This window comes from Penaeus vannamei, chromosome 10, assembly GCF_042767895.1.
Source record: "Penaeus vannamei isolate JL-2024 chromosome 10, ASM4276789v1, whole genome shotgun sequence".
Taxonomy (NCBI): Eukaryota; Metazoa; Arthropoda; class Malacostraca; order Decapoda; family Penaeidae; genus Penaeus; species Penaeus vannamei.
Genome location: NC_091558.1, coordinates 10,017,925 through 10,022,924, shown reverse-complemented (window position 1 = coordinate 10,022,924; position 5,000 = coordinate 10,017,925). Strand labels below are relative to the sequence as shown.

Here is a 5,000-nt window from a genome sequence, read left to right as displayed (position 1 = left end):
TGATCATTAAGTCCATTTTATTCTTGTCTATTAATTCACTTTCTTTGCGAATAATAGTTGCTTTTTTAACGAAGTGCTAGTAACACGGGGAAATTTCCGATGCCGTGTTCCTTCCCTGGGGTGAAAATGCCAGCGGACTGATCTCGGCCCATCTCAAGTTCCCCTTTCAACCTTAAATAGCAAAGGCAACATGGGAATTGTTACATTCTCTTCGTCTTTCCATTCGTTTGAGCGGTAATAACGAAAATAGACACGAGGGAGATATAGATCCAATAAGATGGAGGGATAGATAAAGATATACAAAACAGATAGATAAAAATGATGTACAGACAGAGCCGTAGACTGATAGGATTGTAGATAAATGGATAGATAGATGGGAAGATGAATAGATCGAAAGAGGACAGCGTGATACATTCTCTTCCTCTTCCCAATCGCTTGAGCGTTAATGGCGCCATTATCGGACTCGGTAGGCTTCGGAGTGACTCATGCATAGAGGCCGCGGGTAATTGTGTTTTCGTCATTCGTAATGGCGCGCCGGCCCCGTACCGTGAAATTATTGAATGTCGCCGAGTAGGAGAGGGATTACCTTGACGGTTTGGTGCGCATGACGGCGGGCAAATCTTCCGCGTCTGGATAGCGTGACGTCACCGCAGGTTTCCCGCCTTTTGTGTCTCGTTTTGTATTGAGTTACTTTGGTTTGTCACGGATGCCTCGTGCGCCGTGGGAGGCGTAATGATGTGTGGGCGATGCTTTGTATTATGCATGCTCCCTCGGTGAAAGGCGAGCTGTCGTATTCGACAGGCATTTTCATATGGGAATTATACCTGCCGCTCTTTGTGGCGGTATGTCAAAGAAACCGATCGACACTTGACTGTTTTAGATGATGCAGTATCCTGCATATACATACACGTACACATGCACACACATACAGGTGTGTGTGTGTGTGTGCGCGCGCGCGTACATGCGTACTTGCTTGCGTGTGTGTTTGTACATTTATATATATACATGCATGCATGTGTGTATATTTATGCTTATATATCAAATATTTATAAAACATACACGCACACAAATCGATTCTGTATCTCATCATCGCCTGAGCATCTGCATGAGCTGTATCTCGGGCGGCCGGCGTCCCTAGACCCAAGTCCGCGCGTCTCGTCCCTCGACGGCCCCAGTTCCAATTTAAAACTTCGCCGGATGTAAAACCACTTCCCTAAAGGCGTCCTTCGGGAGTACTTAATAAACTCTTGTTTAACGAGGGAATGATGCACTATAGAGAAGGAGAGGAGTAGCCGAATGCAACCTGTCCGATTAGCATTATTGCATGTTGATAATCAGTCCTAATGATCATTACCAATCTGTCACCGTAGCTTCAGCGTATTCTTCACCTTAAAACCAAAAAGGAATAAAGGTGATCGCAACAGAGGAAAACTTTGCTGGTGTTAAGGAAAAAACATCCCCAGTTGATGCGATTTGCCCTACCTGTCCTACCTAGGTACTTGCCTAGCTACTTGCCCACCTTCGCTGATCCAGTCGAACCTCTCACACCTTGCCCTTGCTCGGTTCTTGAATCACAATTCATAGTACTACGGAGCACTATGTATATTGCCGGCTGACAGGAGTGAGGGCGGGAGCGACCGGGTACGTGTTGAGAGGGAGAGGGAGGGAGAGAGGGAGTGGAGGAGGGAGAGAGTGAAGGGGGGAGGGAAGGAGGGAGAGCGAGAGGGAGGATGTAGGCGAGGACGAGGAAGGAAAGGAAAAAGGGAGGAAATGTGAAAGGAAGAGAGGGGAGTGTGAAGAGTAAAAAGAGAGAGAACGGGTGACAACAAAGATAGCAGACTCGAGAAAGACTGGAAAGTGTTTGCAAGAAAAACATGAAAAGAGGATGGACCATTAGCGATAGAGATGAGGGAAACATTTATTGAAAGAGGAGAAAATGAGGAACCATAGAGAAGAAGAAAAGGGGGAAGGAGAAGGCGCAGTCCAAACAAAAATGAATGAGGGACGTCTGAAAGAGACTGAATCACGATACAGGGAAAGAGAGAGACGGACAGGGAGTGGTTCTAAGCCGGTGCACCAATAGGAAGAGAGCTTACAAAGCGGTCTGGAACGAAGGGACGGAGGAGGAAGTGGGAGACGAGGGCGGTGGGGGGGGGGGGGTGAGGATAACGGAGAGAGGATGGGGGTGGAGGAAAGAAAAGGAGAGGAAGATGGGAAGAGAGGGGGGGGGGGAGGAGAGAAAATGCGGGGAACTGGAGAGAAAGAGAGAGTAGTGGGCGGGAGGGAGGAAGGAAAAGGAAATAGAATCGACGAGAATTGACGCAAATTAGCCTACACCGCGACGCTGGGCCCCCGCGAATGAGAACCCCGGCAGCACGCCTCGGCATTCTCGACCCAGAAGGGTAGTAAACACGTAAGGCACTGCGGTCGAGCAAAGGCCCTACCCACCTGCGCCTCTCCCGAAAGCTTTCCCATGAGAGGAGACTAACCCCCCCCCCCCGCCTCCCTCCTTCAATTTATCCCCAAAGGGCGTCTGCCATCCTCTCTCGCAGAAAGGTTGGCGAGAGAGGGATGTTTAGCGAGTGTCAATCGGGAGGGCATTCAGGGACAGTTCCAGGTAGGAGTATGAAAGGGCTTGTAGTATTGAACAGCTGTGTACACAGACGTGTGTAGGAGAGGTAGATTAACACGAGAGAGAGAGAGAGAGAGAGAGAGAGAGAGAGAGAGAGAGAGAGAGAGAGAGAGAGAGAGAAAGAGAAAGAGAGAAAGTGTGAAATTGGTTTCATTCAGGTGGACGTAGACATATCCTTGGAGGAACATGATTATTTACCTGATGGGTGATACGAACGTTGGCCTTACCGTCCAAACTTCGATCACAGCTGATGCCAGCACTCACAGCTGAGCCTACTGGGAAGAAGCCGCTGGGCGTTGCAGTAGTGGTTGCACAGCCAGTGCTCTACCACTGAGTAAAATACCTCGTACACAGGCACACGCACGCACACGAACACACACACAGGCACATGCACATACACGAACACACACACAGGCACATGCACATACACGCACACGCACGGACGTACACATACACGCACACGCTCTTGCCACAGAGGAAAATGACGTAGATGTCAAGTGTAACTGCAGAGAATCAGGCTATTACAAGTACGAAAATTGTAAACCATCAAAATGGGGTTTATCACACTAGGATGTAAATTATAGAGAAAAATTGTGAGGCCATATACGGCGTTATGGGTAATTAAATACCCTACGAGGCAATTCGAGGAACTATGAAATGAGATAAAAAAAAAAAAAAAAAAAAAAAAAGCATATCGAGTTTACTCCCTCTGGTTATGAACTCATTTACATCATCCCAGCTAGCTTGTGGACATTGCCCAAAATAAACATGACATTACCCACAACACCCTCCTGATGGGTATTCCGAGTCAGACACTTCTCTCGCTGGACTAGCTTGACCATTCGACGACACCATGGCAGATCTCGCCATCAAAACATTACTTATGGTGGCAGTGGTGGGATGGAAGTCTTTATTTTGCAGTTGGTGGACAGGTTATTTCATGGGTTACTTTGGTTATACTGCTTTTCTCTTTCTCTCTCTTTCCCTTTCTTTTTTCTTTTTCCCTCCCTCCCTCCCTTTCTCTTTTTCTTTTTCCCTTCCCCCTCCCTCTCTCTCTCTCTCCCCTCCCTCTCTCTCCCCTCCCTCTATCCTTCCCTCTCTCCCCCTCCCCCTATCCTTCCCTCCCTCTCCCCTCTCCCCCTATCCTTCCCTCCCTCTCCCCCTCCCCCTTATCCTTCCCTCCCTCTCCCCCTCCCCCCTTATCCTTCCCTCCCTCTCCCCCTCCCCCTATCCTTCCCTCCCTCTCCCCCTCCCCCTCCCCCTATCCTTCGCTCCCTCTCCCCCTCCCCCTATCCTTCGCTCCCTCTCCCCCTCCCCCTATCCTTCCCTCCCTCTCCTACTCCTTCTCCCTCCCCCCTATCCTTCCCTCCCTCTCCTACTCCTTCTCCCTTCCCCCTATCCTACCCTCCCTCTCCCCCTCCCCCTATCCTTTCCTCCCTCTCCCCTCCCCCTCCCCCTATCCTTTCCTCCCCCTCCCCCTCCCCCTATCCTTTCCTCCCTCTCCCCTCCCCCATATCCTTTCCTCCCTCTCCCCCCTATCCTTTCCTCCCTCTCCCCCTATCCTTTCCTCCCTCTCCCCCTATCCTTTCCTCCCTCTCTCCCTATCCTTTCCTCCCTCTCCCCCTATCCTTCCCTCCCTCTCCCCCTCCCCCTATCCTTTCCTCCCTCTCCCCCTCCCCCTATCCTTTCCTCCCTCTCCCCCTCCCCCCTATCCTTTCCTCCCTCTCCCCCTCCCCCTATCCTTTCCTCCCTCTCCCCCTCCCCCTATCCTTTCCTCCCTCTCCCCCTCCCCCTATCCTTTCCCTCCCTCTCCGCCTCCCCCTCCCCCTATCCTTTCCTCCCTCTCCCCCCTCCCCCTATCCTTTCCTCCCTCTCCGCCTCTCCCCTCCCCCTATCCTTTCCTCCCTCTCCCCCTCCCCCTATCCTTTCCTCCCTCTCCCCCTCCCCCTCCCCCTATCCTTTCCCTCCCTCTCCTTCCCTCCCCCTATCCTTTCCTCCCTCTCCCCCTCCCCCTATCCTTTCCTCCCTCTCCCCCTCCCCCTATCCTTTCCTCCCTCACCCCCTCCCCCCAATCCTTTCCTCCCTCTCCCCCTCCCCCTATCCTTCCCTCCGTCTCCCCCTCCCCCTCCCCCTATCCTTCCCTCCGTCTCCCCCTCCCCCTATCCTCCCCTCCCACTCCCCCCTCCCCCTATCCTTCCCTCCCCCCCTCCCTCCCCCCCTCTCCCCTCTCCCCTCTCCCCCCCCCCCCCATATCATTCCGCTTGTCTTTTCATTTCCTTCTCACTTCCCTCCCCCATTCTCTCACGCGATTCCCTCCCCGCATGACACCGGTCCTGCAGTAGTGCGCAGCGCGTGGCAAAGCGTGGGA

At 52.3% G+C, this 5,000-nt stretch overlaps 1 protein-coding gene across 3 annotated transcripts in view; it reads left to right on the top strand.

Moving 5' to 3' along the window:
• Rab6 (RAS oncogene family member Rab6) overlaps window positions 1-5,000 on the top strand; it is a 60,481-nt gene that overhangs the window by 38,957 nt on the left and 16,524 nt on the right. The gene's annotated exons all lie outside the window — the stretch shown is intronic.